The sequence below is a fragment of the Rhincodon typus genome, chromosome 22 (genome assembly GCF_021869965.1).
Source record: "Rhincodon typus isolate 14 chromosome 22, sRhiTyp1.1, whole genome shotgun sequence".
Taxonomy (NCBI): Eukaryota; Metazoa; Chordata; class Chondrichthyes; order Orectolobiformes; family Rhincodontidae; genus Rhincodon; species Rhincodon typus.
The window spans coordinates 27479889-27502714 of record NC_063353.1 but is presented as its reverse complement, the minus strand read 5'-3'; the positions used below and the strand labels follow the sequence as shown (position 1 = coordinate 27502714).

Sequence of the window (22826 nt, the reverse complement as noted above, 5' to 3'; positions counted from 1 at the left end):
ATGGTATTTGGGAACTTCATGGGAAAACCTAAAAAGTCCCCAGGGCCTGATGCTCTACATCCAGAATACTTAAGGAAGTGGTCCTAGAAATAGTGGATGCATTGATGATCATTTTCCACCATTCCATAGATTCTGAAAGAGTTCCAATGGATTGGAGGGTAGCTAATGTAACCCCAACTTTTAAAAAAGGGAGGGGGAAATGGGGAATTATGGGCTGGTTAGACTTACGTTGGTGGTGGGGAAGATGTGGAGTGAATTATTAAGAATGTAATAATCGAACATTTCGAAAGTGGTGAAAGGATCGGTCCAAGTCAGCATGAATTCATTAAAGGGAAATCACATTTGACAAATCTTCTGGAATTTTTTGGGGATGTGACCAGTAGCGTGGACAAGGGTGAATTAATGGATGTCACATATCTGGACTTTCAAAAGGCTTATGACAAGGTCCCACACAAGAGATTTGTAAGCAAAATTAAAGCTCATGGTATTCGAGGTAATGTATTGATGTGGATAGAGAACTGGTTGGCAGACAGGAAGCAGAGAGTTGGAATAAATGGTCCTTTTCAGAGTGGCAGACAATGACGAGCGGGGTACTGCAGGGTTCAGTGCGGGGACCCCAGTTGTTCACAATACACATTAATAATTTGGACATAATTGGATGCAATATCTCCAAATTTGCAGACAACACTAAGCTGGGTGGCAGTGTGTACTGTGAGGAGGATGCTAAGAGGCTGCAGGGTGACTTGGACAAGCTAACGGAGTGCACAAATACATGGCAAATGCAATATAATGTGGATAATGAGAGATTATCCGCTTTGGTCACAAACAGTGGAAGGCAGATTATTATCTGAATGGTGGCAGTTTAAAAAAAGGTGAGTTGCAATCTGGGTGTTATGAAACAGTCGCTGAAGGTTGGCATGCAGGTGCAGCAGGTGGTGAGGAAAGCTAATGGCATGCTGACCTTAATAGTGAGACGATTTGAGTGAAGGAGTAGGAATGTCTTGCTGCAGTTACACAGGGCCGTGGAGAGGCCACACATGGAGTACTGTATGCAGTTTTGGTCTCCTAGTCCGAGGAAGGACATTCTTGTTATTGAGGCAGTCCAGTGAAACTTCACCAGACTGATACTCGGGATGGCAGGACTAATATATGAGGAAAGACTGGATCGACTGAACTTGTACTCAATGGAGTTTAGAAGAATGAGAGGAGATCTCATAGAAACATATAAAATGCTAATGGGACTGGACAGGTTAGATATAGGAAAAATGTTCCTGATGTTGGGGAAGTCTGGAACTAGGGGTCACATTCGAAGAATAAGGGGGAAGGCATTCAGGACTGAGATGAGGAAGCATTTCTTCACTCAGAGTTGTGAATCTGTAGAATTCTCTACCACAAAAAGTTTTTGGGGCCAGTTCATTAGATATATTCAAGAAGGAGCTGGACATAGCCCTTGCAGCTAAAGGGATCAAGGGGCATGGAGAGAAAGCGGGAGTGGGATACTGAAATTGCATGATCAACCATGATCATGTTATTGGTAGTGCAATCTCGAAGGGCCGAATGGCCGATGCCTGTACCTATTTTCTACGTTTCTAAAATTACAGTCTATGCACCATACCCCGAATGACATTGGCAGGTAGGTGCGAGTAGGATTCTTGTTTTAAAGTGTTTAAAACAGCACAAACGAAGAGGGTACTATTTCTGGGGAGATGCCCTTTTCTCATCAGGGGTATTTCACCAAGACACTACCAATTCCTTCCTACCTGCACATATTTTATCCACACCCATACACACTCCCTCTTCCCTATGGTGTGAAAGAAAACCCTGCCCAAAGCTCCCCAACTTAACTTACTCCAAAATCCTTCAGGTCTCCTTCACAGGCCTATTTGCAGGCCTAGCAGTGCCCAATACTAAGTTCTGGTGCTAAAACTGTTTCAGAGAACAGGGTTTCTTTCACTGGGAGATGGAAGTTCTACAATCCAACAATTCAATTGGTTTGCAGCACTTCAGAACACTCAAAAATGGATCACAAACATAAAATTGTCAAAGTGTATCTATCTTTATGCTGAATAACTTAGCTTATTAAAAACATTAAGTTTTGCATTTAGTTTCTTTAATAAAGTTTCAGGTAGATGATTAGGTTATGGCATATACACAGAATTATTTTCAGTTTTTTGGTGTACTGTATACATTATTAAACATAATCAAATACAGCATGAATGCATTTGTGCTTTGCCATTCATCAGTGATAACTTCATAGATGCATAGAAAATAGGGGCAATAGCATGTCATATTGCCCACCAAACCTGTTCCACCATTTAATATAATCATGGCTGATCCTCTATCACAAAGCCATAATCCTGCTCTCTCCCCATTTCCTTGATACCTTGAGCCTCTAGAAATCTATTTCTTTCTTAAATATATTCAATGACCTAGTTCTACTGCCTTACGCACAGGTTTATCATCTCAGTCCTAAATCGTCAAACCCATAATCTGAGATGGCGACCCCTTGTTCAAGAAATCCCCCAGCCAGGGAAGCATCATTCATGTATCCAGTCTGTTCAGTCCTGTCAGAATTTTATACATTTCAATGAGATCCTCTCTTATCCTTCTAAACTCTAGTGAATACAGGTGCAGTCACTGCAATCTCTCCTCATATGACAAACCTGCCATTCTAGAAATCAAGGGATAACAAGGTGTAGAGCTGAATGAACACAGCAGGCCAAGCAGCATCAGAGGAGCAGGAAGGCTGACGTTTCGGGCCTAGACAATCTGGTGAACCTTTGCTGTGCTCCCTCTTTGGCAAGTATATATTTTCTGTCATAGCACCATAAACTACAAGCAATTCTCCAGGTATGGTCTCATAAACGCCTTAGGCAGCTACAGGAAGAAATGCTTGCACCTGTACTCCAAATCTCTTGCAATGAAAGCTAACATACCAGTTGCCTTCTAAACTGCTTGCTGCACCTGCTTTTACTGTCTGGTTGTACAAGGACAGCTAGGATCTTTTGTACATGAATATTTCGCAATCTGCCACAATTAAACAATACCCTGCTATCATGTTTTCCTACCGAAGTACATAACTTCACATTTAACCATATTATACTGCATCTGACCTTCAGATGTCTAAATTGCATTGAAGCGTTTTTACTTCCTTTTCACTACCTCATAATTCCGGTTTTGTACCATCAGCAAACTTGAAATTATTAAACGTGATTCCCTCATCCAAAACATTGACATATATTGTGAATAGCTGATGTTTCAAGCATTGACTTCTATGATTCCCCACAGGTCACAACCTTCCACTCCAAGGAAGGCCCATTTAGAGTCATATAGCACTGAAACAGGCCCTTTGGTCCAACTCATCCGCACCAACCAGACAACCCAATCTGACCTAGATTTACCAGTATTTGGCCCATATCCCTGTAAACCCTTTCTATTCATATACCCACCAGATGTTGTAACTGTACTTGCCTTCACCACTTCCTCCGACAGGTCATTCCATATATGCACCACCCTCTGCATGAAAAAGTTATCCCTTAGAACCTTTATAATATTTCCCCTCTCACTTTAAAGCTATGCCCTCTAGATTTCGACTGCCCCACCCCAGGAAAAAGACATTGGTTATTCACCCTATCCATGCCCTTCATAATTTTATAAATCTTTATAAGGTCACTCCTCAGCGTCCAATGTTCAGGGAAAAAAGTCCCAGCCTATTATTCATCCTTTCCCTATTAATCAAACCCTTTGGTCCCAGCAACATCTTTGTAAATCTTTTCTGCACTCTCTCAAGTTTAACAATATCCTTCCTACAGCAGGGCGACCAGAACTGTAGCAGTATTCTAAAAGCGTCCTCACTGATGTCCTGTACAGCTATAACATCACATCCTAACTCCTATACTCAGTGCTCTGACCAATGAACGTAAGCGTGCCAAACACCTTCTCCACCACCCTGTCTACCTGCAACACCACTTTGAAGGAACTATGCATCTGCACCCCTAGGTCTCTTTGTGCAGCAACACTCCCCAGGATCCTAGCATTAATTTTATTCCTACTCTATTTCTTGTCTACTCACCGGTTCTGAATCCATGGCAGTATATTAGTTGAATCCTCTGTGCATTAATCCTGTACACCAACTCCTTATATGGGATTTCATTAAAAGCTTGAAAATTCGAATACACTGCATTCACTGGTTCTATCTTACCTTAGAATATGAACAGAATCCCTATAGTGTGGAAACAGGCCCTTTGGCCCAACAAGTCCACACCGACCCTCAGAGCGTCCCATCCAGACCTATTCCCCCACCCTTTCCCTGCAACCCACCTAATCTACACATCCCTGAATACTACGGGCAATTTAGCATGGCCAATTCCCCCAGCCTGAAAATCTTTGGACTGTGGGAGGAAACCAGAGCACCTGGCAAAAGCCCACGCAGACGTGGGGAGAATGTGCAAACTCCACACAGACAGTCGCCTGAGGGTGGAATCGAACCCAGGTCCCTGGTGCTGTGAGGCAGCAGTGCTAATCGCTGTGCCACTGTGCTGCCCCAAAATATATGGACCGCTTCACAAATTTGGGTGTCATCCTTGCCCAAGGGCCATGCTAATCTTCTCTGTATCATTCCAAGTTTAGTATATGTGCTGCCGAAGCAAGCCGAGGTTTATCCAATAGGTTTATCAAACTTGTTTTCTCTTTCATAAATCCATATTGACTTTGTCTAATCCCATCGACATTTTCTTAGTGTTCTGTTCTCATGTTCTTTATAATAGATTCTACCATTTTACCTTCTACTGATATCATGGTAACTGGCCTGTAATTCCCTGTTTTCTCCCTAGCTCCTTTTTTAAAGGAGTTACATTTACCACTTTCTAATCTGTCGATAATGTTCTAGAATCTACATAATTTAGGAAGAATACAATGAATACATTGCTATTTCCAATGCTACATCCTTTAATATGCTGGGATTTGTTAGCTTTGAGTTTCATTAATTTCACGGACATTTTCCTGCTACTAATATAAATTTCCTAAATTTCCATCTTTTGAAGAGACTCTTGTTCCCCTTTCATTTCTTGGAAGTTATGATTTCCTTTTCCCATGAAGACAGAGGTGAAGTGGCTTTTAATTGCTTTGCCATTTCCCTGTTCTTCTCAATCAATTCTTCCTTTTCTGTTTGTAAAGGGCTTTCATTTATCTTCAAAAATCTTTTTCTTGTTACATACTGCTAGAAGCTTTTACTCTATTTTCCCCTACTTAATCAATCATTGTTTGGTCCTTCTTTCCTGAAATCTAAACTGCTCCCAATCATCAGGGATACTATTTTTTCTAACAACTTTAGATGACTTCTCTTTGAATTGAATACAGTGCTTAATTTCTCCTGTTAGCCAAGGTTGGGCTACTATTTCTGTTAGACTTTTTGTCCCTTAAAACTCAGCCATTTCATAGTTACCAATAAGCCTTTTCATTTAAAAACCAAAAGAACCGTGGATGCTATAAATCAGGAACAAAAACGAAGTTGCTGGAAAAGCTCAGCAGGCCTGGCAGCATCTATGAAGGAAAAAACACAGTTAACATTTCGGGTCCAGTGACCCTTCCTCAGAATTTTCCGTGTATTCAGGCAGTGTATTGCAACTCACCCCTCATATTTTCTATGTTTTGCTTTTAGATTTGGGACCCTGTTTATGGATTTGACTACTGTATTTACTATCCCAATGAAGAATTTTATCATGTTACGATCACTCTTAAGGGCTTTGGACAACAAGATTATTAATTGACTCCTCCTCATTGCACAAAACCAATTCTACGACAGCCTATTTCCTAGTTAGTTCCTCAATGTACTGGTCAAAAAGTCATCTTGTACACACTCTAGGAATTCATTATCACTACATTATTGCTATAGAGATTTGCCCAATCTATATGCAAATTAAACTTATCCACGATTACCTTATCATCCTTGTTACACGCATCTCTAATTTCATGTTTAACGTATTCCCCAACCTTCTCACTACTGTTTGGAAGCCGACAAATAAAACCAATGTCTTCTGCTCCCTTTTGCTTCATAGCTTCATCTAGCCATCCAACGTTTGATGGAAACTCTCTGAATTCTGCTGACATAGTACAGTTTGTGGAGGACAATGGCCCAAGGACAGGAACACAATGTTCACCTGGGAATCATGGAGCATTAAAGTGTATGTAATGATGATCTCATTGAGAATTACTTTGAAACAGTAATTCTAGGCTTCAAAGATCAAACCATGGCTCTGCCCGATGGTAATGTATAATTAGCTCATTTGTATGGTAATGTGAATTCATTTGCACCTTCAATTTTATGGGCCATCATTTTCAAAAATGCTGTAATTTCCTAAAAATCTTCAAGGTGGCACAGAAAGTCCCTGTTTGATTTGGCTCCACCTATGTATCTAAGTAACATTTTCTGTGCTGATCTACAGATCTTAGTTAACTAATGAATATCTTGGCTCCTTATTGTAAACGTTCACAAGAACAACAGCATCAGAATTTGATAAAAGAAAAAGCAAGGTGACCAACAGTACTGTTCATATTAAGCCCAGAAGATTTGAGAAAGACTCCATTAGTGGAATGGTTCCATTATTGTTAAGCATCAACATCAATATGATGGAACTCTTTTAGTGATCAGAGAGTCCTTTGTTGATTTTGAAACTCTCAAGTTACGTAAACAGAATTTTAGCAAGTAAAACAAAAATTGGCTAAGTGTAAAATATCAGTCATCTCCTGAAATGAGCATGGTTAATAATATTTAAATTAATATATTACTGAGCGAAATGCTATTAGCAGTATTTAAGGTGCAGTGGTAATTGAACTGTGCATATTGTTAATTATATCTTGAAACTAAATATTAACCTTGATTATTCTGATAAATGTATGCTTAAAATGTTAAAAATCTGGTTTTATACAATGTGTGGGTGGTCAAGGAAGGCTGCATTTTTTGTTATATTTTATTGACGAGTGATTTGTTCTTGGACTCTAAACAACATTTGCCACTAAAGTATTGATACTGTACTAGTTCAATATTGTTATTCATTCATGGTTGTGGGTCTCACTGGTTAGGCAGGCATTTATTACCCATCCATAATTGACCACAAGGAGGTCTTGGTGAGCTGCCTTATTAAACTGTTGCCATTCTTGGGGTGCAGGTATACCTACAGTACTGTTAAGAAGGGAGTTTCAGATTTTGACCCAGCAAGTGAAGGAATGGCAATATAAGTCTACATCAAGATAATATGAGGTTTACAGGGGAATTTGCTGATGATATTCCCATGCATTTGCTGCCTTTCTCCTTCTAGTTGGTACAAGTCATGGGTATGGAAGGTGCTGTCGAAGGAGCCTTAATAAGGTACTGCAGTGCAAATGGTACACACCGCTGTCATTGTCCATTGATGAAGGGAGTCAATGCTGAAGATGGGGTAACAATCAACTGGCTTGTTATGTTCTTGATAGTGTCAAGCTAATTAACTGTTGTTTGAGCTGCACCAATCCAGGCAAGTGGTGAGTATTCCATCATTCTCCTGATTTGTGCCTTATAGACGGTGGACACGCACTGGCGAGAGACAGGTGTGTTACACACTGCAGAATTCCTAATCTCTGATCTGTTCTTGTCTCCACAGTATTTAAATGGCGAGGCCATTCAGTTTCTGGTCAGTGGTGATACCCAACATGTTGACATGAAAGATTGAGCAATGACAATGCCATTAAATGTCATGGGATCATAGTTGGGTTCTCTCTTACTGGAGATGGTCATTGCCTAATACTTGTGTTGTACAAATGTTATTTGCCATTCATCAGCCCAAGCCTGAATGTTGCCCAGGATTTGCTGCATATGTAAATGTATTACTTCAGTTACAGAGGTGTTGCAAATGGTATTGAACATTGTGCAATCATCAGTGAACTAATGACGAGGGAACATCATTGATGAAGCAGCTGAAGATGGTTGGGCCCAGGACAGTAAGCAACTCCTGTGTAACATTCTGGAACTAAGATGATTGCTGTTCAACAACTACAATAATCTTTCTTTGTGCTACATATGACCTCAAATAGCAGAGTGATTTCCCCTCATTCTGATTGATCCTGGGTTTGCTGGCGACTTTTGATGCCATAATCAGTGAAACGTTTCACATCATATCTGGAGTTCAGCTCTTTTGTCCAAATTTGGACCAAGGCTGTAATATGGTCAGGAGCTGAGTGACCCTGTCAAAACAAAACTGAGTGTCATTTAACAGGATATTACTGAATAAGTGCACTTTGTTGCACTGTCAACAACTCTTTAATAGAGAGTAGACCGATAAAATGACAATTGATTGTCTTGCGTTTTGTGCTCAAGACACATTTGGGAAATTTTCTGTATTGCCAGGTAAATGCCACTGTTGTTTCTGTATGGTACAGCTTAGTTTGGGATGCAGCTAATTCAGGAGCATGTATTCTCAATATTATTGGCAGAATGTCTACAGGGTCTATAGACTCACAGTATCCAGCAGCCATCCATTTCTTGATAAGATATACAGCCAATTCAACTGGTTGAAGATGTGAACCTGGAAACCTCAGAAGGAAATCAGGATGGACTTTCCAACTTTGCATTTCTGCCCGAAGATGGATACAAATGCCTTGTCTTTTGCACTGATGTGTTGGACTCCCCCAGAGTTAAGGATCAGGATATTTGTGGAGCCTCCTCCCACGTTCAGTAGTTTGATTGATTACTGCCATTCAGAGCTAGATGCTACAAGACTGCAGATATTAAGTCTGATGAGATTAGATTAAGTTTGGCGGCACAGTGTTTGGGTTAGCACTGCTGCCTCTCAATACCAGGGACCAGAGTTTAATTTTTTTATTCATTCATAGGATGAGGGCTATGTAGCATTTATTGCCCATCCCTTGTTGCCCAGAGGGCAGTTAAGAGTCAAATACATTGCTGTGGGTCTGGAGTCACATGCAGGCCAGACCAGGTAAGGATGGCAGTTTCCTTCCCTAAAGGACATCAGTGAACCAGAAATCGACAATGAGTTTTTCCAACAATTGACAATGGATTCATCATTAGACTCTTAATTCGAGATATTTTATTGGACACAAATTCCACCATCTACCATGGCGGGATTCGAACCCGGGTCCCCAGAATGTTATCTGGGTCTCTGGATTAACAATCCAGCTATAATACCACCAGGCCATCGTCTGCCCTAAATTCCAACCTTAGGTGACTGTGTGGAGTTTGCACATTCTCCGTGTCTTCTGGGTTTCTGCTGTATGCTCTGGTTTCCTCTCACAGTCCAAAGATGTGTGTTGGGTGGATTGGCTTTGCTAAATTTCCCCATAGCGTCCAGGGATGTGCAGGCTAAGTAAATTAGTCAGGGTAAATGCGGGTTTATAAGGATAGTTTGGGGAGGGTGGGATGCTCTTTGAAGGGTCGGTGCAGACTTGATAGGCTGAATGACCTCTATCTGCACTGTAGCGATTCTACGATCTGCAAATCTCATATCAATTAGCCACATCTCAGTGAAGAATAACAAAACAAAATCAAACTCTCCAATGTCAGCAGCAACCCAGCTGAATTAAGGAAGGCAGAATAGTTATGCAGTTTCCTTTCTATCAACATGGATTCTGATTCCAGCAAAATTCTTGGAAAGGCACTGTTTTTTCTAACAATCTTCCGCATAAAATAAATTTTCATTTTGATTCCAGAAAAATGGTGCAAGGATTGGGCTTCAGAGATCAGGATGGGGGAGGGTTAAAGGGGGGATATGGCTTTGGAAGAGCTGCTTCTGGTGGACACAGTGAACAATCCAAGTAAGAACCCCTGCTTGCCTGATATCAGCTGCTGGGCTCTCCACTTGACATTGACGTCCCCACTACTTTTAAAGTAGTGGCAGGACAAGATGCAACATTTAAGTGATATTCAGTTAGCCATATAAAGGCCTCAGTAGGCCCAATTAGGCAAGCTGCCCAACACTTCTTCATCCCCTGTAAAATGGGAAACAGGTTGGAACAAATGGGAAAGTGATAGGCAGGTCAAGTTCTGAATTTTATGATTTCCCCACCCTGCTTTCAAACATGCTAGCAAAGTGTACATTCAACACTGCACTCTCTGCAGCGATCCGGGACCGATGCAAGAAGAGTGAGCAATAGTGTGGCTCTTCAGACAATCAAATGGAACAGTCTTCCCTGATGAAGGCAGAGTCTAAACCAGGATATATAAAACAGAATGTAAATCAGACTTAAATCACGTACAGAAAGCAAGTTAAAGGTTAGGAAAAACAGGTGGGAATTGGAATCAGACAAAAAGAAGTTTAACATTTTGATTAAAAGCTCAAAGAATAATTATATTCTACAGAAATACGTCTCCACGTAGCTAAAATTACATTGCATTAAATACAACCAGAGTGCTTGCACGCCACTAAGTCAACGTCATCATACTGTTAACAATTCAATTACTCATGAACATACCAACCATAACATTTACTGGTGTGTTTAGTGGCCAAATATAGCAAATTTCTTCATAGATTTCAAGCCCGACTTTACTGTGAATATGCCAATATAATGTAACTTGTGGATACGCAAGGCAATTCAGACGTTGACCCCCAAACTTTCATGTTTAACTGCCTATGTGCAGGCTCTGGAAATTGTTGTCTAATATAACAGAGTGTGCTGTTAGCCACATTCTTAATGCATGATTCAAGCCAGTGATGTTATCCTTCCTGTAAGAAAATAAGTAATGCATGACTCTTGTCTTAATACGCCAACAGACACTGGGACCTCAGTTCCTAGGAAGCTACAGATCTACATGTCCATGCCACTTGATCGCTAAAGACGATGAAATTCCCAAATCCCTGCCAATACTTGTACAGTTGGCCAACTTCCCCCCATCCAAATACAAGATAATGCTATCAGCTAACCAAGGGAATACAGTATTATCATTCTATAAAGCAAATTTAATTCATTTGCAGAAAGTATACAAACATAGAAGATAATGCTTAAAAGTGTGTACTGTATTTCGCATGCTCTAGTATCCAATAAGAGAATTTACTAACTTCACAGAATATTCTCAAAACAAACATATCAAATTATTTTCTTTATAACATTGATTTACCAATACCACCAATTGGTAAAATTTTAATTAGAGACTGATTCTCAAACATAAATCAATAAAATAAACTGATCAAGGAGAGCAGTATAAAAAATGCAAATCCAATTATTGAAAGATGCCTATCTGGTCTCCTTTCAAATGTTAGAAGTTGGCAAAGCCTACATATTTTTAAGGATACACAATCATTCGGACATACTTCTTGAGTCAGTTAAAAACTCAACACCAAATCCAATATTTGCAATGATGGAACATTTCATTTTACATTCACGTGTAACAAAACGTCAAGAATCCACTGAATATGCTATGAAAATTCCAGCTAAAGTCTCAAAATTATTCTGAATCTAGGCTTTTAAAAAATCCCATAACGCATGCCAATCACATCAGAGCACTTTAGAAACAGCAGGAAGGTTACATATGCATGTTTCTGAAAGGTGGGTGAAAAGCACTGACTACCTACCTTGGACTACATATCTTCTTTATTCTTCCAATGAAATGCATCTTCCACACACATGAGAAAAATAACCGAGGTTGATGATTTTTGTGCTGACCATGCATACGTAAGAATCATTAGAAACTTGCCAATAGGTAGGGGAAAGCATATGATCTCCTGCTCTTGGAGTGTCCCAAGAATTGCTTTGGTGCCGATTTGTTTTGACCTTCAGTTAGGAAGTGAAAAGAACAACTTCACATGAAGACGACTTGCAACCCCAATATACCAAAACTGGAACTCTGTCTTGTATCAATTCAGGACTAGTTGGTAGCATTCTCACCTTTAAATCACAAGTCCCACATCATGACTTGAGCATGAAAATCAAGGCTTACATTTAAGCGCAGTACTGACGAAATGCTGCACTGCTGGACATGCCATCTTTCAAATGAGATGTTAAACCAAGATCCCATCTGTCTCATGAGATCATTTTGAAGAAGAGCAAGGGAATAATCTTAGGTGCTCTGGCCAATAATTATCCCTCCATCAGCAACACAAAACAGATTATCCATCATTATTACATTGTGGATGAATGCTCTGTATAAATTGGTTGTCATGATTCCTACATTGTAAAATGTAATCATTGTTATAAGTGCATCATAAGCTTTGAGATGTACAATAGTCGTGAAAAATGCCAAATAAATGCAAATCTTTTTCTTAATAATTTTAAGAATTAAGAAAAACCGACAAAGCTACTTAACTTGTCTTATTCGTTTCACTTCCTTTACACACAACTTACAGAAATATGACAAACTCCAGAATAAACTTAGAGTGGGGCACCTTGTATAACAGCTGCAATGTCAACTGCCAGGATCAATTTTCCAAAGGTGATCCAAGTATTAATAAAATGATCAAAGAATAAATATTTAGAAATATGCAAGGTTTGGACAGTCACTGGACCCGAAATGTTAAGTCTGTTTCTACAGATGCTGCCAGATCTGCTGAGTTTCTCCAGCACTGTCTGTTTTTATTTAAGAGCCATTCTGTACTTGAAATGTTAAGTCTGTTTCTTTTTCCACAGATGCTGCCAGATCTGAGGAATTTCTCCAGATCAACAATACTTTGCTTTTATTTTCTTGAAAAAGAAATTTGTATATTCCATATTTGTGGAGGTTACTGTTCCCAAAATGGCAATTACATTCAATGTTTCATCTCCAATATGACAGATTCTAATAATGGTGTAAATCAAATCGGAGATAAGGTGCTTTCCATGCTTCCCATGGGGTCCAACTGATTTAATTGCCCATGGGAGAATGATAACTTCAGCTCAGCCTGTCTTTGGTCGAATGCATACAATTCCGTCAAAACTGGACAACTGTGTGGGCCAGGTGAGCTCTGTAGTCATTTTAAATCAGTCTTTTGGTCTCTTTTTAAAAATTATTTCCATCTATGAAACTCATAGGGATTAATTCGAACATCAATAGTCTGTATTTAACATCATGACAAGTACAATATTTTACAGATAAATGTTTTATGTTCTTACATGTGTGGAAGGAAGAGGTCAACAACAATGTTGCTGTAAATATTGTGCGGTCTGTAAAAAAGAAATCAAACACGCAATGTACTATTTTTGTTTCAGGTTGGGTTTCTCAGGACAGCATAGGCCCAGGGTTTTCACTGTACTTTGCTTAATTTAGTTTATACATTGCAAAACAATAAATGTCAAGCTTCATGTACATTTTGATCCACGGTAGTAAATGACAGGTAATTCACATGTTGAACATTTATTTAATTCTAACTATTTTAAATCGTTCAATGGATCTGGGCTTAGCTGGCTGGGCCAGCATGCATTACCCATCTCAGGTTACCCTTGAAATTCTGAGATCATGAAAGGAGAAATATAAGTACAAGCCATTTAATGTTATGCAAATTTGGATACTATTATCCCTGACTTTATATCTAAATCATTGATGGACACTGCAAAAATTAACAGTTGCAATGCGGAATCCTAGGGGATTTTAATTTCCAGTCAATTTGAGAAACTGCCCTGTTTCCTCTTTCTAGCCAGTTTTTAAATCTGATTTTGTTGCCTATGGTTTAACTTTGTTCCACCCACGCTTCACTAAATGGTGTTCTATCAAAGACTTCCTGAAAGTTCACGTACAGCGCACATACTCCATTTCTTGCGTTTATCACACTTCTCACTTGTCAAAGAGAATCAAGGTCCAGAGTGAATGTTGAGGACTCTCAACATACCCATGAAGATTGTCTGTGGAACTACTCTACCAGATTTGGCAGAAGCTCCCAGAGATACCAGTAAGGAGGACTTTGCAGGATCATCTGGGCTGTTTGATATCAGCTTTTCTGGTGCTGAAGTTGGTGCCAGGTGCTCCGGCTGGTTTCACTCAATTGCTTAGACTTAGTAACAGTTTGATAAAATTGAGTGGCTTGCTCAGCCATTTCAGACAGTAGTTAAGAGTCAACCACATTACTGTCTGTCTGGAAGATAGGAGATTTTCTTCCCAAAAGAACATCAAGAGCCAGATAGGATTTTACAACAATTGATAATGGTTACATGATTGCCATTAGGCTAATTTTAATTTCAGACTTTTATCGAGTTCAAATATCACCATCTTTCACGGTGGAATTCGAACCCACATCCACAGACCATCAGCTTGGAGTTCAGGATTACTAAACATTCTAGTCATATTGCAAATACAACACAGTCTTCACAAAGACCTGCTACAATACAGTCTCTGCGTTATCTAAGAATGGCTATTAGCTGATTCCTAGCAGTTCCAATAGACTATTAACAATTGAATATAAACAATATTGATTACAGCTCTCTCACAAAGTACTTCCACTCCTCTCTCCTTGGAATCTCAATTGCAAGTGATTGTTGATGTCAGAGTTAAATAATCTTAATGAAATATTTATTTCCATTATAGTATTCATCATCAGTTTCTCTCTACTTCTTGTTAACGTAATTTCAACAAGCTCTAAGTCATTTGCATTAGCACCATCTTGCCTACCTCAAAATCCCAATCCACCATCAAATTCCAAACATTACAAGTTGAGCTTTTAAGGAACTTTCACTTCTCGCCCTAATCTGGTTAGCATGAATGCTGAGTAAGGGTGATGGCCTTCCACCATTCTCTAACTTTTGTACAATTTTGTGAGATAGTTGATGTAGTTCTGTTCTCCTTGTCCTATATTTGCTAATCATACTTGCTTACTCCTGTTGCTTCAGGCAGAATTAATGCCTTTCTCTTTCTCCTAAATGTTCCTTCCTTCTGAATGTTCAAACCGTCTAAGACTGGTTGTTCTGCCTTTCTGAGGACTGTACCTTTTGACCTTCTATCCACAATCCAAGCCTTCTGCCTGGTACCAGTCATTGCTCAACATCTGAAATTATCCTATTTCTTTTTTTGCCTCATGAAGGAATTTTGGCTTTAAGTCTTCTGCCCATGACTAACTCTGCCAGTGAATATACATGACTCAAATGTGTTGATCTGTAACTTAACAAGGCTAACTCTCAATATTTTTTTTAGCCATTAGTAACTATTTTTAACCACTTTGTTGTTTCATTTGCCTGTGGATAAAGTGGAGGACTTGTGAGCTGTTTGGTACATGTCTCTGTCATGAACTTCTTGAACTCTTCAGTCATAGATTGCGGACAGATGTCTGAAGCTCTCTCATCTAGGAAATCTTGTGTATAAAATATCTTATTCAGTGCTTTAATCACTGATTCAGCCGTGGTTGTACGGTCTAGAAACTTCTAATCGGCTAGCATAGTAATCTAATAGAATCAAGAGTGTATTGCCTTGGAAGTCAAATAAGTTTAATTCTAATCTTTGCTAAGGCCTATCTAGGGGACTCAGAGTACCTGACTATTGATGGCAATGTTTGTCAAGATAACATGAAATTTTTTATTTCTCTTGAAATGTCTGGCCACCATACAGACTGTTGTGTTCTTACTCTACACTTAGTAATTTCCAAGTGCACTCCATGAATTCTTCTTCAAATCTGGAAAGAATTATATGATTTTAGTGCGTTCTATGTCTGCTTTTATATCTTCACAAATTTCCTATAACAACTTCTTTAAAGCCAGTAATAAAACCAGTGATTACTGTAGAAAATGATTCTACTTCTTCACTGGGCAGTAAATTTCCTGCTTCAGCCTGACATACTCTCGATCCGGACAGTATATCACCTGCAATTTGTACTTTCCCTTGGACATAGACTATCAAGTAGTCATATCTCAATAATCTGAGTCTGCACATCTGGATTCTTAGTAGTATTTTGTTTGGTATTCAATAACAAGTAATAGTTTACGATGTTTGCACCTGAAATTTCAATCTGATCAGTAATCTGAGAAATGTTCACAACCCCTAAAGCCTCTTTCTCAGTAGCTGCAAAGTGCTGCAATATTGCAGTCAGCACTTTGGATGCAAAATGGACATGTTTTCCACTTGTATCAACCTGAACTTGAATGAGTAATTTGTGGACACTATTGTGGGCAACTGGGGGCTGCAGTGAGCTAATACATCTGAAGAGAGTAACTTTTCCATCATCTTCTGAAATATTGTGCTCCAAATTCCAAAGTCACTGTTGACCTTTACTTAAAAGCTCTATTAATGAGCTATGTGATAGTTGCTAGATTTGGAATGAACATCCCTAGCTGGTTGATCATTCCTAAAAAGTATTAAACGACATTGACACCCAATGGCTCTAGGAACTCACTTCTTGCTTTCATTTTCCTGGGATCTACATGATGTCTCTGATCACAGGCAAATTTGAATTACCTAGTCTGTGAGGTGTGACCACACTCTGGAGTAAAGTCTCCAGGTTCCATTCCCCTCCCTTGATGAAGAGCAATGTCTGAAGCTCGGACCTCAGCTCCTCAACTTGGATTCAACATTCCTCAAGCTATAGACATTTACTACACGTTTGTTCTGGATCACCTTGGTACCCAGCGGCTTCCACATACTGCAGCACTAACACACACTTGTTCTGCCATCACTATCATCTTGATTTATTTTGTGAATTAATTACTGTAGATTCCCTGCTCTTTATACTTCACGATAATGAATGTTTTTCAGAAAAGAAAATTACCAGCATTAACCAGCTATTCTTAAGAAGAGAAACAATGGAGACCTAAAGGCCTTACTTTTAAAAACTAGAAATATTCACCAATCTTAATCATCAATCAGCTTTCAATTGCGTTACACTATATTTCGTGATGTCACTTTGCCAATGGTTTCACTGCAGGTACGCTTCTCGATACATACCTTTATCCTCTCTCTCTCTCTGAACTCTTGTTCTGGAGCATTTCCTTCTTGCAGTAAACCTTAGTTGAAGCACCTCTGTCTCCTTCAATCAATTCATATTTCAGCCTTTGTCTCACTCAGCTGAAGTTTTCTTCACACTGACAATGCACCTTAGTCTAGCACTAGTGAAGTTGGGTTTGGAGAATTCAAAGGATGCAGTGAAACACAAGATTCTGCTTCTCAGAAATTCACTGGCCAGGATCATAACATACCCAATGTTGCTAATGGACAAATCAGGTCAGGCTTGGTAGATCATATTGTTTTCTTATTTAGCACATAAGTCTTCAACTGAAACATCAGGTCACAATCCTGAAAATTTGGTTTTCATAATAAAAAGGAAGTTTAATATGCAAAACAGATGGCAAAATAGAATAAACCAAGTTATTTACATGTAACGCAATTTAAAAGATTTCAAAACACAGTAGAGATAAAATCTGATCTATTTAAACATCATCACTTTAGAGTACTCAAACATCAGAGAGCATTTGTTTCTCTATCTGTAGATTTAACTTAACTCTTGCTTTCAAATCCTGACTTGAGAGTTTGGTAGTCTCTTTTTTGATTAGTTGCATAACTGCGCTTTGACTTTCTCAGCTTCAAATAATTCCCTTAGGGTTCTTGCCAAACATTTCTGGAATATTCAAAATAAAATCCTGATATTGAGGATAACAATTCTAAACTATCTTAGGAACAAATTACTGCAGATTCTGGAATCTGTACTGAAGACAACAAATGGTGGAGATCTAGACTCGAAAATGTTAGCTTGCTCTCTCTCTGTAGATGCTGTCTGACCCACTGTGATCTCCAGCATTTGTTGTTTTCAATCTAAACTATCTTACATCATCACAAGAAACTGTCTCTCACATCTAGCTTCCAAATGGACCTCTGAAAAGTGAAAAACAAAAACATATGAAGGAGTGGGGTTTTTTGCCTAAGCAAAAATAAATTCTGATTCTTTGTTACAGAAAGCAAGTTAATTCTCCTCAGCCATTATTCTGTCCACTTATAAAACTCTCCCAATGCAAAAAATCCCCATTTTCACCACAGCAGCTCTGTCTTTCAAACTTGTTTTAAAAAAAATCATGGTTCCAATAATACTAACAAGTTAATCATCAAACTCTCTCATACACCCAGACTAAATTCACATGCCATTGGTTCATGTATGGATTTTTATCACATACATTACATGACAGGTGATAGAATTTTTATTCAAACTTTTTTCTATTCAAAATACATTTTTTACCTCTTTCTCATTTTTCCCCTTCAAGTGTACACCATGGCAAGTTGTATGGCTTTCTTGGGCAGTAGCAAAAAATAAGACCCACTCTCTAGGCTATGGTAACTGCTGCCAGCCTGTTGAATTCCCAATTGTAATGGATGGCAGACTGTAGATGATGGGTTGCATTGCTCCCCCAGCTCTAGGACTTCAGTGGCTACCTCCTCTAAAACAGCAGCTTAGTACAGGGAAGCTGTTAGGAAGGGAGTTCTAGACTTCTGACTGAGCAAAAGCAAAGGAACAGCAACGTTGTTTCAAGTCAGGACGGTGTGCGACTTCGGGAGGAACTTGCAGGTGATGATGATCCCATGATTGGTAGAAGTCACAGGTTTGAAAGGTAATGACAAAGCAGCCTTTGAGTTGATGGATTACTTCTAAATTTAATTCTACTGCACATTTATTACTCATTATTTAATGTTGCCACATTTACATAGCTTGGCTATTTTTTTAAAGTCACCCCCACCTACTCACCAGGATGGTAGAGCATCCTTGTTTTTTTTTCAAAGAGATCACCCTGGCAAAGTGGGTACAGAAATTCTACAGAATGTTAGAGAATAAGCAAAGATGACTTGGCAGTTGAAATTGAAGGGGTGAGGGATGCTGCTGGGGAAAATGTTTGAAAATACACTGTAAAATTTGTTTATTTCTGTTGATACAACAATCTGTAAGGGAGTTACATTTGATACCTATAAAACTGTTATGACACAAGGGCAGCAAGCCAAACCAAATGAGCCTCACTACACAAATTTAACAAGCTCTGATCACTTTTGAACATGTGGTTGCTTGAATGTGATCATCTGTGAGGAGGACCCATTCAAATCACATCAATTGACATCCATTGATACCTGGTGCAGTTTCAAGCATCTTCAACCACATTCAAACGCTCAATTTTTCTGGCATGGTTTGTTTTATTCATTAATGGGATGAGGTATTTATTGCCCATCTCTAATTGCCCAGACAGCAGTTCAGAATCAACTACATTGCTGTGGGTCTGGAGTCGCATGTAGGCCAGACCAAGTAAGGATGGCAGTTTCCTTCCCTAAAGGACATTAGTGAGCCAGATAGGTTTTTCCAACAACTGACAATGGATTCATGGTCATCATTAGATTCTTAATTCCAGATACATTTTTGAATTCAAGTTCCATCATCTGCCATGGCAGGATTAGAACCTGGGTCTCCAGATCGTTATCTAGGCCTCTGGATTAACAGCCGAGCAATAATACCACTAGGCCATCACCTCCACTCATCCCCTGCAAGATGTGACCCAAGTACATAAATACCAAATTTGGCAAATTGATACTTCTCATTGAGTGTAAGGCCTGCACTTGGATACTTCCATAACTTCCCAGACACCTCAATCATACTTCTTTTTGATTACATTACATATCAGTGTGTTATCTATACAATAAATTATAACTTACTTGCCTTCAAGGATTTGAGCCATTGAATACTGGAAATGCTGGTACTGACAAAATTCCAAAAGTCAGATGATTACAACAAAATAGGCCAACATGATGTGATAAAAGTGACAATCAACCTGGACTACAGTTTGGGTGCATTCATTGGTTGTTTGTAGCTATCTTCAAATTGAATGCACACTGTCTCGTTTTCCCAGACTGCTGTCTGCTAAAAAAATTGGATGGACTTCTCTCTGGACCACCTTGTTCAATTACATGTGAGAAAGACAATCCCTCCATACCAGCAATCATTCTCGTGAACCTTAGAGTCATACAGCACAGAAACAGGCCCTTTGGTCCAACCAGTCCATACCAAACATAATCCCAAACTAAACTAGTCCATCTGCCTGCTCCTAGCCTATATCCCTCCAAACATTTCTTATTCATGTACTTATCTAAGTGTCTTTTAAATGTTGTAACTGTGCCTGCATCCACTACTTCCTCAGGAAGTTCATTCCACATGCAAACCATCCTCTGTGTGAAAAATTTGCCTTTCATCTTTTTTTAAACCTCTGTTCTCTGGCCTAAAAAATACTGCATCCAAATAAGTGATATCTTTCCTTAATTTGGGGACCAAAACTACTCTCAGCACTGCAGATGAGGTACTCCAGTACCTTGTACAATTATAGTAGACTTTCCTATTCTTATTTTCCAACACCCTTGAAATAGATACCAACATTCTATTAGACTTCTGATCACCTGCTGCACCTCTGTGCTTGCTTCTGTGTTTCATACACAAATACCCCCAAGTCCTTTGTGTTGCAGCTTTCTGCAGTTTTTCTCCAATTAAATAACATTCGTTCTTTTGTTCTCTTTTCTAAAATGGGCAACTTCACATTTTATTCCAGTTTCCAACTTCTTGCCTGCTTACTTAAATTATCAAAATGTCTCTGTAAACTGTTTGTATCCCTCACACAACCTGCTTTTCCATCTATTTTTGTGTCATCTGCAAATTTGTTTATAGTACATTTGTTTCCTTCCTCCAAGTTATTAATATATATTGTAAACAGTTACAGTATCAGCACTGATCCCTGTGGAGCCCCACTGATCTGGATTTCCAACCTGTAAAATAACCCCTTGTCCCACTCCCTGTTTCCTGCCCATTAGACAATTCTTTATCTATGCCAGTATTCTACCTCCAACACTGTCGGCACTTATCTTATGACTGAAGCTTTTGTGAAGTACAAATATCCCAAACATATTGGCTAGAAAGTGTAATTAGAAAATATCTACAAACATTTTGACTTGGCATCCTTGTGATGCAGTGCGATACTCTTGCTTCTGCTTTCCTAAACCAATAAAAGGTTTTGTGGATTCTTGACAAAATTCCTAACCATTTTCTTTTTGTAATATTTGGCTTGCTTCCAACCATTCAAGCTTAAAATAAATCTGGCTTGGTTGTCAAGACATAGTAAAATCTCTTTGACTTCTTACAACTTGTGGCTAAGTGTGACAGTGAATAACCTTGCACTTGAAAATCTGTGTCCTGGACCTTGCAGTCTGATGCTCAGTGAATGAACATCTAAATGATATAAATCATGGTAATCTGCCACACTGGTATTTAATTTAGTTTCTGTGTTGAAGCCTTTAACTTTGCAGTGTGACTGTCCAGAACTTCTGCAGTCATTCTCTGACTTAAGCTAAAAATGTTGGTTTGCCATGCTGGTCCTCATCTTCAATTTCCTGGATTTTGTCTTGTCCAAGTACTTTTCCTTTTTGAGGAATTCCCTCCTTAAAGCATCTTCTGTAGTGATGCTATATTCCAAAACTTGCAGTAATGCTTTTAGTGTCTAGCACTTCTACGCTGAGGTACTTGGATCCCTCTACCAGGGACTTATTTATCATATTGCCTTGCTCTGCAAAATGAATATTTTAATATGGGGCTTTTACTTCTTTCCTGCTTTTTTGTCATCTGAGTATATTTTTGGGAGGGCAACATCATCATTTTGGCCCTACCCAACTGACCAATTCAGAGGAAGGCTCAGGCTTTCCTGAGATAATGGTCTAATTCTGAGTCCTGATCATGGCCTGTGTCGAATCCCAAAACATACGCTCGGAAGACAAATCATCCTTCAAATGTAAAAAAATCTGATAGTTTCTCATCACTGATGCTTACAATGGCTCAATCCTTTATGAGCTCTTCTTTTAGTGTTCTGTAACCATGACACCCTGCATTCCTTGGTAAGGAATTAGTCTAATGATTTCCTTTGCCTCCGGAACTTTGATTAAGTTTCTTCAGATCAATCATGAGATTCCATTTTGGGCTAAAATAAGTATCAAGTTAGGAATGGATTCAAAATTGCTAGTAGTTTCTTCTACCCCATCTTACAAGATGTTGTTGGCTATAGGCCTAACAGCATGCTGGAACATAGTAAACTGATACTTCTGCACTTTAGCATGCAAACTCAAATCTGTCTGGTACCACTGGATCTTCCACGATTCCCATCTCTGGTCTCATTCTTACATTGCTACTGTAATAGCAATGCATCTTGACTTGCATTTCCATTCCTTCAGTATACAGTGTACCAGACTAATGGAAGTATTTAGACTCTTTTCCTGCTTTGTTGAAGTGTTCCCTTTTCTCAGTCCTTCTCTGAATTTGATGCTTTGTTAATCCCTTGGAAGGCAATAACATCGCATGCTATACTCTCAATTGTGTACAGCAATGTATTTATTTGTTCAACTTCTATCTTAACATCTACTTCAGAAGCTATTCCACAACTCAAGAGTTGTTTTCTCCAGAATATCCAATTTTGTGTCTATGAGGCCTATCTCTGAAATTAAATCTTCCTGGCAATGCTGTTTCTGATGCCATAGCTTCCAAATTTGATTGAGCATTTATCTTCTTTAAACATTTTTAATCTGCAGTGATGGAAGCTCTCCCACACATAGCAGATGTACTGGAGGTTTTTCCAATGCTTTATAGTAGTAATGGAGGCTTTTCTGTGCTTTGGAGCCTCACTATGAGTCCCATTCTGTTCTTTTTGTCCAATGATCATCACCTTTAAAAGCATTGGTAAGTGATTTCCTGGCACTCTGCTCCTGGAATGTATGAGTTTTCACTCGTGGTCCTTTCATTTTTGTTTCCAGCCCTACATTGTGGTTTCTGTGCACTGTACTGATGCAACTTTTAATGCTTTCTTTTCAGCCTGATTTACTGCACTGTTTAAGGTTTCCTCTTTTGCACAAGGGATTTTTGGTTTTGACTTGTGCAATACCTAGTTAGTTCAGCAGC

The 22826-nt window shown here is 39.1% G+C and overlaps 2 protein-coding genes and 1 non-coding gene across 14 annotated transcripts in view; 1 reads left to right on the top strand and 2 right to left on the bottom strand.

Moving 5' to 3' along the window:
* The window catches only part of LOC109913613 (guanine nucleotide-binding protein G(i) subunit alpha-1), a 1176207-nt gene that overhangs the window by 802896 nt on the left and 350485 nt on the right, over window positions 1–22826 (top strand). The window lies entirely within an intron of this gene.
* The window catches only part of magi2a (membrane associated guanylate kinase, WW and PDZ domain containing 2a), a 569288-nt gene that overhangs the window by 502345 nt on the left and 44117 nt on the right, over window positions 1–22826 (bottom strand). The gene's annotated exons all lie outside the window — the stretch shown is intronic.
* On the bottom strand, window positions 4547–4649 carry LOC125485823. The gene has a single exon (XR_007264513.1). It is a non-coding gene; the product is annotated as a U6 spliceosomal RNA (small nuclear RNA).